The 14263-nt window shown below is 36.9% G+C and overlaps 1 pseudogene; it reads left to right on the top strand.

Annotated features, from left to right (window-relative positions):
- Positions 1-639: 639 nt before the first annotated feature.
- Positions 640-1621, top strand: LOC108402730 (olfactory receptor 10R2-like; annotated as a pseudogene).
- The last annotated feature ends 12642 nt before the right edge of the window (positions 1622-14263 follow it).

The raw sequence follows: 14263 nt of genomic DNA on the forward strand, positions 1-14263 counted from the left end.
AAATAGATGTTGGGTTTGAATGTCAGTCTAGTAGTTTTGTGAAAATAATATAATAGGGTTTAAAAAGTAAAGCTATAGGTAAACATATGCTTAAAGTACGTCCAAACAGAGACTTAAAATCTAGCAACAATTTCCTAAAAATTCACATATATGGCAAAACTTAATATTTGCCAAAAGCTTACAATGTGCATGTGCTCTGCAACGTGCTGTACTTTTCATAAGAAACCCTAAAGAGAGGTACTAGCTGTATCTTTATACTACAGATGAGAAAACCAGGGCACAGAGAATTATAAATAAAATAAACGACAGGATTGTTACAAAGTAAATTTTCAGACATTTCCATTCCTTCATTGCTATTCAAAGCAGGTACTGCGAAAAAATTTCAACACTGTAAGAAATGCAGAAATGTTGCTAGAAATATTTAATGTAATTTCTTTGAAACAATTCTGTGAATTGACATGAGTAATAAAGCATTTTCTACTTGGATTAGTCCCTCTCCTATTTGTTGTTAATAAGATCTTCTCCTATTTATTGTTCTTCAATGCATAATGGACCTAAGTACCTACATCTGTCAGGGTAACAATTTGTTTCTTCATTCCTGTTCTCTTGCAGGTCAATCTTGGGGGCCAAGTCAGCTGAATGAATTATTCCTCTGCCACAGACTTCCTGTTGCTAGGATTCTCTAACCTCAGATAAATCCAGCTCATCCTCTTTGCTGTTTTTCTGTGCCTGTATCTGATTATCCTGAGTGGGAACATTACCATTGTCACTCTCATATGCCTGGATTGCAGCCTCCACACACCGATGTATTTCTTCCTAGGGATCCTCTCCATCTCTGAGACATGCTACACCTTTGTTATCCTGCCCAAGATGCTCCTAAATCTGTTGTCTGTGCCCAGAACAAGTTCATTCATTAGTTGTGCCACTCAATTGTTTTTCTTCCTTGGTTTTGCTGTTGCTAATTGCATGTTACTTGGGGTTATAGGTTATGACCACTATGTGGCCATCTGTCACCCACTTCAGTACTCTATCCTTATGAGCTGGCAGGTATGTGCACAACTGGCAGCCACTTGTGCTGTGATTGGCTTTTTGTTCTCATTGATAGGCTCCCTCTTAGTCTTTAAACTCTCTTTCCATGGCCCCAAAAAGATCAACCACTACTTGTGTGACATCTCACCAGTTATCCAGCTTGCCTGTACTGATCTCTCCATCAATGAACTGTTCATCATCATAGGTGGAGTTCTTGCACTCATGGTCCCCCTGAATTTCACTTGCAACTCTTATGGCTTCATTGTCCATACCATCCTGAGGATCCCATCAGCTGAAGGCAAGCAAAAAGTCTTCTCCATCTGCATCTCCCATCTTACTGTAGTCGTTGTCTACTATGACTGTGCCTCCTTTGTCTACTTGAGACCATCAGCCAAGTACTTGACCAGCAAAGATAGGCTTGTAACAGTGACCTACACAATCGTGACTCCATTGTTGAACCCCATGGTGTAAAGCCTTAGCAACAAGGATGACCGGATGGCTATCTGGAAAGTGATTGGCAGAGGAGGATTTTAATCTAAAGCTCTACAATGAGAACACTTATATCTATGAAACATCCTTTATGAGGCCATAGCAATAATTATAAGGTTGATGATACTGTTGTCTTTTATTTACATAGCACTTTGTAACTTCATACTATAAGCAAACTTCTCCATGGCATTATTTTGATAGCTTAGTGGAGTAGAGCCTTAAACTTGGGTTAATTATTAATTTAGATACAAATCTCAAATAGTCTTAAACTTGCACAAGTACTTTGACCTTCAGAAAAATTAGTTAAGAATGCTATTTAGTGACTTAGTTAACAATATTTATTGGTCTCTTCAAGGAACGATAAGGAACATATTTTGAATGGTGATAAGTGTAGAAGGTTCGGCCATCACAACTTATCAATGGTATAGGAGAATCTTAGTAAGGTCCTTTACAAAAAAAAGAGAGAAAATCATGGAGAAAATAGAATAAACCTTATTGAACATCATTAGTATAACCATGAGCTATCAGTGTCGGAAATAACCCAAGTCTGTCACTTCCAATTGTTCTGTAATTGCAGGAGTCTAACCTGCAGTAACATAGCCTTTATTTGACTGCTGAGTAGGAAGTTATACCACCACCAAAGTGTTATAAAGTTCAGCCATTACATATCTTGCTTCTTTTGATCATAGACATTGTACCTAGAGATGTATATCTTGTATCAAATATTTCACTTACATAGCAGCAACTCAAATATTTGAAGATGGATAACAACACCTTTAAATGGCTGATAACTTCTTTGATTCTCATGATATGTCAGAGTTCACAGGCCCCTCAAAATCCTGGTTATTTTTCTCTGGATTGTTCTCAAGATATTTATCATTTTATTAATAGTATCCTGCAAATGATTCCCCAGGAAATGTTTCAATACTCCAAGTGACTTAGGATCATCATCATCCTTTATTTTGAAGTCAATTTTTTTACAGAACTATAGCTGATATACAATATTATGTTGGTTTGGGGTGTACACCATAGTTCTTTGACAATTATATACATCACTAAATGATCACCAAGGTAAGTGCACTTACCATCTGTCACCCTTCAAACACACTACCATACTATTGACTCTATTCCCTATGCTGTACTTTCATCTCCATGATTCATTTATTTCATAACTTAGAGCTTGTATCTCTTTAAGATCCTCTTACATCCTTATCTTTACCCCATCAGCACTATCACACTTATGCTCTTCTCTGACTCGTGTTTTTTAGATGAAGGATTTTGTATTATATACCCACAATCCTATCCTTACAAGGCCTATTTGGATTAGCTGGGTTGTATTATTGTTAAAGGCAATCTCATATTTGATATTTGTTCCCCTAAATCTATATCTTTGATTTAGGCCATCCAGCTCTTTAATACCTCACTTATAATATCTAGCCTATGGATGACCACTCTTATAACCCCATTTTGTCTCTTTTTCCACAGGCTTGAGTGGCAAACAGTATTTGTATGATGTGAAAATACAATTATAGTGGATGTGTGGATTTCAATACATATTTAAGAGTGAATGGCAAGAAGTACTGTGGTTAAATACCAATACTAGACAAGGGCCTATTGTGAGAGTGATGGTAATATGGCAAGATGTTTTCCATCTTTGTATTTGATGCTCCACAAAATAAAGTCACTCATCCAGTCTCCAGAAGTTCCAATTTAGAAGCCCTCACACTTGACTTTTGCTCCATTGCATCATGGGTAGCATAGAATATATGCTCTTCTCCAACACCTGTGAGTTCTAAGAAGTAATAACTCATCCCTTTAACAATGTACATTCTTGGAAATACAGTTATATTGGTAGGTAAAGCAGAACAGATTAATTTGTAATACCATAAGAATTTCCTGTACTTCACTAAGACTTCAGCAATTTTATAGTAATCTGAATGGTAGAAGCAGGAGTCTGTGGGAAAATTGGACATATCTTAGGAATTGAAATTAGCATAAAAAAGAATTAAAGTTAGGAAATCATTTGAGATATTTAAGGTCCCTATGTTGTCACAGAGACAGATGCTATAGATTTCTGCTCTGTGCCATCTCTCATGTCCCCTGCCACATATCTCTTCTAAGCTGATTTTGTGACAATGATACCCCCATAACAATTATACTACCTATAGATATGGTTAAAGTTTAAATTCAATGTTCCATTGTTATATACTTCTTATTTTTCATCATTTTAACACAACCCCACTATAATGAAATCAATTGTACAAGAAAAGGTACAGAGGGTAATACTTCCCAGATATTGAGAGCATTCTGAAATGGTCTTTTCTTTACAACACGTTTTTCCTCATCCTTCCCTCATCAAATTAGCTTTCCTACTTATACAGTCAGAACTTCAAACTATCCTACCTGATTACCAGCTTCAGAGTTTCATTATAGACCCTGATCTTTTTAAAATGTTAATTTATGTAATAAAAGAGGAGACAGATGTTGTTGAAACCCCCAACCTTTAAAAACCCAGCAATTTACCTTATCTATCATTCCCCTTTAGAAATTGATTGCTGCTGGAGAAAATTATATAATAAATCATATTACTACAATAAGTTCATAATCACCACCCTCAAATAGATGCCCAAAAGAATTCATTAAATTTTTACATGATTTTTCTGAAACAAAATCAAACCTTCTGTTCTCTGCAGAATCTTTTGCACATATGCTCATGTCAATTAAAATAATTAATGATTCTCCCTTTCCAGAGCCTTCTGTCTCACTCATTCCAAATACAATGCTGCCTGATAAAATTGCATCTTGCTTTAGATAAAATCACGAGGTATCAGAGAGAAAATCACTCTTCTTGTCACTGCATTTACAAATGTACTTGCACCCCAATTGTTCTAACATTTTCTTCTTCTTTCTTCCTGCAGTGGAAGTAGTCCCTGTTAGCTTTCTCAATATCATTTCCATTTCATATTCTCTGCATTTGTCTATTCTTATTTCTTGGTGCTCCCTGAATACTTCTCCATGTAATCAGGACTTTATTTTATTTCATTTTAATCTGGTACAACAGGGATCCCAAGATGACATGATGTGAATATACACAAAATGTGAAGGTGTTTTAAATTTTTTTCAGATTTAAAAACATAAAGTCTCAGGCTTATTATACCAAACTGCTCATACCATCCAACACGCAGAAATAAAGGAAGGCTGGAAAAGCTCAAAGGAACTAAGATAACTGGTCTGAGTGGAAGATATTTTTATTTCCCTGTGATTTTTGAAATATTTTAGGAAAAATCAGGCTTAGTACAGATACTGAAAAATTAAGTGGGGAGGAATCAACTGACTGGTATCAATTTAACAAATTAATAAGGCCAGTTCTCAGACTCTATTAATTATTTACTCATTCTTCAATGATTTACTGAGTACCTATTATGTGATGGAAGATGGAAAGGTGAAAGAAACATCATTCCTGTTTAGAAATATTGAATTTGTGGCTGAACTCCCCAAACTGTTTATATAGATTAGAGTAGTGATTTTCTTTCATTAAATAAAAGTTGCTGAAAGTTATATTTATATGCATGGTAAATGGTGCTCCCTCTTACTTTTTTTGCATCCTTTAATACATATTTTTAAATTAAAAGGATTAAATTGATTTTAAAAGAAGAAAAAACCTCACTCCAGAACAGAAACAATCATAGTTACAGTAAAGAACAAAATCTAGCCACAAAAACAAAATCTACAATTTCTGACATTTAACTAAAAGATAATAGACATTCAAAATTGCAAGAGAAATATAATCCATAACAGGAGAAAAATTATTCAATAGAAACCAATCTAGAAATGACAGAGATTAGATGATTATTTGAAAAGGACATTGAAATGATCATTTTAAATATATCTTATATGATCAAAAAGGTAGAGGAAAATATGAGCATGATGAAACAAATGAAAGATGTAAAAACATCCAAGTCTAATTTATAAAGATGAAAATAAACACTGTCTAGATGAAAAATACACTGGATAAGGTAAACAGTGGGCACTGCAGAAGAAAAAGTCAGTCAACTTCAACAGAACAATAGGAGCTCTCTATAATATAGCATACACAGAAATAAAATTGAATAAAAGTAAAACAAACCCAGAGACTTGATGACTTGTGGAAAATTATCAAGCTGTCAAATATGCATGTGACTGAGGACCCAGAAGAAGGAGCAAGAAGGGAGTCAGAATAATATTAGATGAAATAAAGGCTGAGAAGTTTCCAAATCAAGATAACATTATGCACCCACAGATCAAGAAGCTAAACACATGTCAAGCAGATTAAAAAGGAAAATGACACCAAAGTATATAAGAATCCATTTACTGAAGGTGAGTGATAAAAGGGAAATCTTAAAAATAATGAGATAAAAAGGAACATTACGTATAGATCAACAAGAATAACAGATGACTTGTTATCTGAAATGATGCAAGCTAGAGTATAATGGAGCATATGAAAGGTACGGGAAAAATTTGTCAACACAGTATTTTTCACCCAGGAGAAAGATCTTCAGAGATGAATGTAAAATAAAGTCTTGTTCAGACTGTCACAAGTTGTGAACTTTTATCATTAGTAATTTGTACTATAATAAAAATTAACAATATAGCTTCAGGCATAAAGGAAATGTCACCAAATAAAAGTTTGGAATCACACAAGGTTAGGTGAGAAAATACAAGATGCTAAATACATTAGTAAGTATAAAATCACTTTCTTTTGCTTTTTCTTCTCCTTGAAAGATAGTTGCTTAAAGCAAAAGCAATGGATTGTAAGTTTTAGAATAATAGAAGTAAAATATATGGTGATGATAGTACAAAGAATGGATTATGAAGTTTTTCACATGAAATTATATGACATTACTTGAATAGTGATAATGATAAGTTATAGATGTATATTATATAGCCAGAGCAATGCTAGCTAATAAGACAGCTTCTAGCCATATGTGGATATTTAATTTTAAATTAATTAACATTCAATACAATAAACAATTCAGTTTTGCAGACAGAATAGCCACATTTTAATACTTAATTGCTACATGCTTTTGTGTCCACTGCATTGGACATCACAGATATAGATCATTTCTATTGTCACAGAAGGTTTCCTTAAAACAAACACTACTAAGCCAAAAATAAGATAAAATGGAACCAATCAAAATAATTAATTTTAAAAGCCTGTAAAAATCAGACAAAAATTAAGGTCAGAGGTTATCAGGTTAGATAAAATTCCAAGATATACAGTGGAGCCAAGATGGGGGCGTGAGTAGAGCAGCAGAAATATCCTCCCAAAATCACATATATTTATGAAAATATAACAAAGACAACTCTTCCTAGAAGAGAGGCCAGAGGACACAGGACAACATCCAGACCACATCCACACCTGCAAGAACCCAGCACCTTGTGAAGGTGGTAAGATACAAGCCCCAGCCTGGTGGGATGTGAGTGCCCCACACTCCAGCTTTGGGAGGGAGGAGAGGAGTCAGAGTGGGGAGGGAGAGGGAGCCCAGGACTGCTAAACACCCAGCGCTAGCCATCTGGACAAGAGCACAGACACAGTGCATGTGTGGGGTCCTGAATACTAGGGAAACAGGAAAGTGAGACCTGTGAGTGGGTCCCTGAGGCTGGTGCTCTGGGGACAAAGAAAAGAAAGTGGCTTTTTTTTTCTTTTTGCTAGTACTTTTTGGAAGTATTAAAGGGCCAGGGACCCCAAAGCCATATGGCAGCATCCTGGGACACTTAGTCCAGCAGCAGGGAATCAGGGGAACTCTGGTCACTCTAGCCCCCTGGGCAGAAGGGAGCATGGAGGCCTCTCATGGAGATAAATAGGCTCCAGGCTGCTCCCCCTCCAACGCAGCTCCACCATATCGGAGCAGCAGCCTAAGGCAAGCCACGCCCACAGCAACAGTGGAGATAAACTCCATAGCAGCCGGGCAGGAATCAGAAGCCCTGTCTGCATACAACTGCCCAGCACAGGCCACTAGAGATTGCTGTTCTCCCAAGAGAGGAAGGCCACAAACTAACTAGAAGGAAACTTCTTCCAGCTGTCACTCGTGCCAGCTCTGCAAACTATCTCTATCACCATGAAAAGGCAAAATTTCAGGCAGACAAAGATCACAAAGTCAACACCTGAGAAGGAGACAGACCTAACCAGTATTCCTGAAAAAGAATTCAAAATAAAAATTATAAACATACTGACGGAGATGCAGAGAAATATACAAGAGCTAAGGGATGAAGTCTAGAAGGAGATTACAGATGCCTGGAGGATGATTACAGACATCCAGAAGGAGATTACAGAAGTGAAACAAACTCTGGAAGGATTTATGAACAGAATGGATAAGATGCAAGAGGCCATTGATGGAATAGAAACAAGAGAACAGGAATGCATAGAAGCTGACAGAGAGAGATAAAAGAATCTCCAGGAATGAAACAATATTAACAGAACTGTGTGACCAATCCAAAAGGAACAATATCCGTATTATAGGGGTACCAGAAGAAGTAGAGAGAGAAAAAGGGATAGAAAGTCTCTTTGAAGAAATAATTGCTGAAAACTTCCCCAAACTGGGGGAGGAAATAATTGAACAGATCACAGAAATACACAGAACTCCCAAGAGAAAGGACCCAAGGAGGACAACACCAAGACACATAATAACTAAAATGGCAAAGATCAAGGAAAGAGTTTTAAAGGCAGAAAGAGAGAAAAAGATCACCTATAAAGGAAAACCCATTAGGCTATCATCAGACTTCTCAGCAGAAACCTTACAGGCCAGAAGAGAATGGCATGATATATTTAATGCAATGAAACAGAAGAGCCTTGGACCAAGGGTACTGCATCCAGCACGATTATCATTGAAATATGATGGAGGGATTAAACAATTCCCAGAGAAGCATAAGCTGAGGGAATTTGCCTCCCAGAAACCACCTCTACAGGGTATTTTAGAGGGACTGTTCTAGACGGGAGCACTCCTAGGACTAAACAGATGTCACCAGAGAAAATAAAATCACAGCAAAGAAATCAGACCAACCAAATACTAACTAAAAGCAAAAAAATAAAATCAACTACCCACTAAAAGCAGTTAAAGGAAACATGAAAGCGCACAGAATAAAACAACGATCATATAAAGAATGGAGGAGGAAGAATAAGAAGGTAGAGAAGAAAAGAATCTCCAGACAGCTCAATAAGCGAGCTAAGTTAGGCAGTGACATACTAAAGAGGCTAACAGTGAACCTTTGGTACCACGAATCTAAAGCCTGCAATGGCAATAAGTACATATCTTTCAATAGTCACCCTAAATGTAAATGGAATGAATGCACCAATTAAAAGACACAGAGTAATAGAATGGATAAAAAAGCAAGTCTTAAGAGGAAAGCAGTCTTAAGAGAACAGTATATGGTGATTCAGGCGCACTTGAAGAAGGAAAAAGAATCCAAAATGAATAGTCTAACATCACAATTATCGAAACTGGAAAAAGAACAAATGAAGCCTAACGTCAGCAGAAGGAGGGACATAATAAAGATCACAGAATAAATAAACAAAATTGAGAAAAATAAAACAATAGAAAAAAACAATGAAACAGAGAGGTGGTTCTTTGAGAGAATAAACAAAATAGATAAGCCTCTAGCCAAACTTATTAAGAGAAAAAGAGAATCAACACATACCAACAGAATCAGAAATGAGAATGGAAAAGTCATGACAGACTCCACAGAAATACAAAGAATTATTAAAGACTACTATGAAAACCTACATGTTAACAAGCTGGAAAACCTAGAAGAAATGGACAACTTCCTAGAAAAATACAACCTTCCAAGACTGACCAAGGAAGAAACACATCATCTAAACAAACCAATTACCAGAAAAGAAATTGAAGTGGTAATGAAAGAACTACCCAAGAACAAAACCCCCGGGCCAGGCAGATTTACATCAGAATTTTATCAGACACAAAGAGAAGACATAATACCCATACTCTTTAAAATTTTCCAAAAAATAGAAGAAGAGGGAACACTCCCAAACACATTTTATGAAGCCAACATCACCCTAATGCCAAATCCAGGCAAAGACCACACCAAAAAAGAAAATTACAGACCAATATCCCTGATCAAAGTAGATGCAAAACTACTCAATAAAATATTAGCAAACTGAATTCAAAAATACATCAAAAGGATCATACACTATGACAAAGTAGGATTCATCCCAGGGATGCAAAGATGGTACAACATTCGAAAATCCAACAACATCATCCACCACATGAAGAAAAAGAAAGACAAAACCACATTATCAGCTCCATAGATGCTGAAAACCCAGATCACAAAATTCAACATCCATTCATGATAAAAACTGTCAGCAAAATGGGTATAAAGGGCAATTACCTAAACATAATAAAGGCCGTACATGATAAACCCATAGCCAACATCATACTGAACAGCGAGAAGCTGAAAGATTTTACTCAGAGATCAGGAACAAGACAGGGATGCCCACTCTCCCCACTGTTATTTAATATAGTACTGGAGTTCCAAGCCATGGCAATCAGACAAAACAAAGAAATACAAGGAATCCAGATTCATAAAGAAGAAGTTAAACTGTCACTATTTGCAGATGACATGATATTGTACATAAAAAACCCTAAAGACACCACTCCAAAACTACTAGAACTGATATCAGAATACAGCAAAGTTGCAGGATACAAAATTAACACACAGAAATCTATGGCTTTCCTATTTAGTAACAATAAACCAATAGAAAGAGAAATCAGGAAAACAACTCCATTCACAATTGCATCAAAAAGATGAAAATACCTAGGAATAAACCTAACCAAAGAAGTGAAATACCTATACACTGAAAACTACAAGTCACACTTAAGAGAAATTAAAAAGGACACTAACAAATGGAAACTCATCCCATGCTCCTGACTAGGAAGAATAACTATCGTCAAAATGGCCATCCTGCCCAAAGCAATATACAGATTTGATGCAATCCCTATCAAATTACCAGCAACATTCTTCAATGAACTGAAACAAATAGTTCAAAAATTCATATGGAAACACCAAAGACCCCAATTAGCCAAAGCAATCCTGAGAAAGAAGAATAAATTGGGGGGATCTCACTCCCCAACATCAAGCTCTACTTCAAAGCCATAGTAATCAAGACAATTTGGTATTGGCATAAGAACAGTGCCACAGTCCAGTGGAACAGATTAGAGACTCCAGACATTAACCCAAACATATATGGTCAATTAATATTTAATAAAGGAGCCATGAACATACAATGGGAAATGACAGTCTCTTCAACAGATGGTGCTGGCAAAACTGGACAGCTACATGTAGGAGAATGAAACTGGACCATTGTCTAACCCCATACACAAAAGTAAATTCAAAATGGATCAAAGACCTGAATGTAAGTCATGAAACCATAAAACACTTAGAAAAAAACATAGGCAAAAATCTCTTAGACATAAACATGAGTGACCTCTTCCTGAACATATCTCCTGGGCAAGGAAAAAAACAGCAAAACTGAACAAGTGGGACTATATTAAGCTGAAAAGCTTCTGTACAGCAAAAGACACCATAAATAGAACAAAAAGGTACCCTATAGTGTGGGAGAATATATTTGTAAATGACAGATCCGATTAAGGCTTGACATCCAAAATATATAAAGAGCTCACTCACCTCAACAAACAAAAAACAAATAATTCAATTAAAAAATGGGCAGAGGAACTGAACAGACAGTTCTCCAAAAAATAAATACAGATGGCCAACAGACACATGAAAATATGCTCCATTTCGCTAATTATCAGAAAAATGCAAATTAAAACCACAATGAGGTATCACCTCACACCTGTAAGGATGGCTACCATTTAAAAGACAAACAACAACAAATGTTCACGAGGTTGTGGAGAAAGGGGAACCCTCCTACACTGTTGGGAATGTAAATTAGTTCAAGTATTGTGGAAAGCAGTATGGAGGTTCCTCAAAATGCTCAAAATAGACTTACCATTTGAATCAGGAATTCACCCTAAAAATGCAGCACTGATGTTTGAAAAGACATGTTTATCACAGCATTATTTACAATAGCCAAGAATTGGAAGCAACGTAAGTGTCCATCAGTAGATGAATGGATAAAGAAGATGTGGTACATATACACAATGGGATATTATTCAGCCATCAGAAGAAAACAAATCCCACCATTTGCAACAACATGGATGGAGCTAGAGGGTATTATGCTTAGTGAAAAATATAGTGGAGAAAGAGAAATACCAAATGATTTCACTCATCTTTGGAGTATAAGAACAAAGGAAAAACTGAAGGAAAAAACAGCAGCAGAATCACAGAACCCAAGAATGGACTAACAGGTACCAAAGGGAAAGGGACTGGGGAGGATGGGTGGGTAGGGAGGGATAAGGGGTGGGAAGAAAGTGGGTATTATGATTAGCATGCATAATGGAGGGGGTGGGAAAAAGGGGAGGGCTGTACAGCACAGAGAACACAAGTAGTTATTCTACAACATTTTGTTATGCTGATATACAGTGACAGTAAAGGGGTCTGTGTGTGGGACCTGGTATAGGGGAGAGCCTAGTAAATATAATATTCTTCATGTAATTGTAGATTAATGATAACAAAAGAAAGAAAAGGGGGATTACTCCCTGATAGGATAAAACTGACTGCAAATCAACAATTAATGCATGCTTTAGATAACCTTAATTTTGATCATTTAAAGGGTGTCAGATGATGAGCTATGTATGAACATTTTTTTTGATAATATTCCTTTCTCTTAAAAAAAAAAGCAGTTCCTGTGTGGTGATCTCCAATAAGTTCTTCACAATGGTATAAAGGGCATATCAAAGTGTGGGCAAAGGGTTTGTTTGTGTTTATACAGAGGATCAAAGCCTAATTTGGCTACCCAGAAAATGAATTAAGATACAATATGAGGAACTTCCGGCATCAACGTCCTCTGGAAGAATCATTCCAGAAGATGATCATCAAAAAACTTCAACAAAGATCCTGGCGCTGTTGCAGTTGTAGTTGCATTCATCCCACCGGTTCCTGGAATTGCGATTGGAATGAAGAAGAAGATATCTAAGCTGGCCTGTGCATACAGTAAAACAACAAATTTGACTGGATCTATACTGTTGGAACTCAACCAAGAATTAGGAGAAGTGCAACTTGCAGCACTCCAAAATCTTTCGACTATAGACTATCTACTGTTAAAAGAACATATGGGATGTGAACAGTTCCCAGGAATGTGTTGTTTTAATTTGTCTGATTTTTCTCAAACTATTCAAATTCAGTTAGACAATGTCCATCATATTGACGTGGTCCAGCCACGCCTAGTCAAGCAGGTCCTGAAGTGCGGAAGGGGGGTGAAGAAAAGAAAGAAAGACAGAAAGAGCTGGGAGGGCTGACGCTCCCACACGTAGCCAGCAAAACTTTATTGAAGGTCCAGGGTTTATATAATGCAGTGGGGTTACATGATTCCAGGACATAGCATTATCCAATAGACAATCAAGCACAGTATTGACGTCAGCGGTAGCCAGGGAAAGGTAGGCTCAGCAGGCTTCCAGTTAGTTGCTCATGGAATGCGTAAACAGAATGTTCTTTGTTCTCCATTCCTGCCACATCGGCAAGTGGGGGAAGGGCATAGCCCGCTCCCCACATCTCCCCCTTTTTTATTTTATAAGAGGGTGACAGTGCCTGTCTTAGGTGTTCCTGGATGACTCATCTGGACTTACCCGCCATTGGTACCCACATTCCATCATGAGGGCCCTGTCTTAGGTTGCCAGACGTCTCCAAGACACTTACCCGTCATTGACTATCCTGTCCCCTTCTCAATATCTGGCATCGGGGGGTGACTTTTCAGCTGAGACATATGTAGCTCTGCACCAAGGTGCAGAAATGCTTTTGAACTCATTTTTAGGAAACATACACACAATGGCTGCATGTAATGAACACAATGATAAACACACAATAGCTGCACATAATGATAACAGAAAATGAGGCAAGACTAGAACTTATGATTTACAAGTTGGGGGGCCATCTGAAATTTCAAATGATGCAGGTCTCTTAAGGCTTGCTGGATGAGTTTCCACATGCTGCGAAGGACACAAGGCCCTAGTAACAGCAACAAAAGCCATAAAATGCTTAGGGTTAAGAGAGGTGCGACAACATGCTAGAGACTATTCAGGGCGTCCCTGAACATGTCTTTTATCTGATTTAATATATCAGATGCAGTTTTGGCTGTAAATAAGATATGATTAAATAGTTCTGTGGTGGCCGGGGGTATAACTCCCCCTTTTTTGTTTTTTCCAAATGAGCTTTAAGGGTGCCATGGGCATGTTTTATAGTGCTTTGCTTTGTGGATTATATGGTATCTTAGTTTTGTGGGAAATATGCATTACATGGCTGACATCGAACATGTTGAAAGACAGACATAACTTGAATATATATATATAGGTTTTAACAAACTACTAGTTAAATTGCTTACATACATTAACAGAATAGGAATACAGATACATAACAAAGGCAGACTTACAATTACTAGTTATCTTTAATGAAACTAAAAAACTAGTTAAATAGCTTAGACATTTGTAAAAACTTATTGGCAATATGAGGGATATCATCTAATTGATTTTGAGTAGTTTGAGAAATTGAAACAGCACATTCTTGGAAACTGATCACATCTTATATGTTCTTTTAACATCAGACAGTCCACAGCAGCATGATTCTGAAGCACTGCAGC

Source organism: Manis javanica, chromosome 18, assembly GCF_040802235.1.
Source record: "Manis javanica isolate MJ-LG chromosome 18, MJ_LKY, whole genome shotgun sequence".
Taxonomy (NCBI): domain Eukaryota; kingdom Metazoa; phylum Chordata; class Mammalia; order Pholidota; family Manidae; genus Manis; species Manis javanica.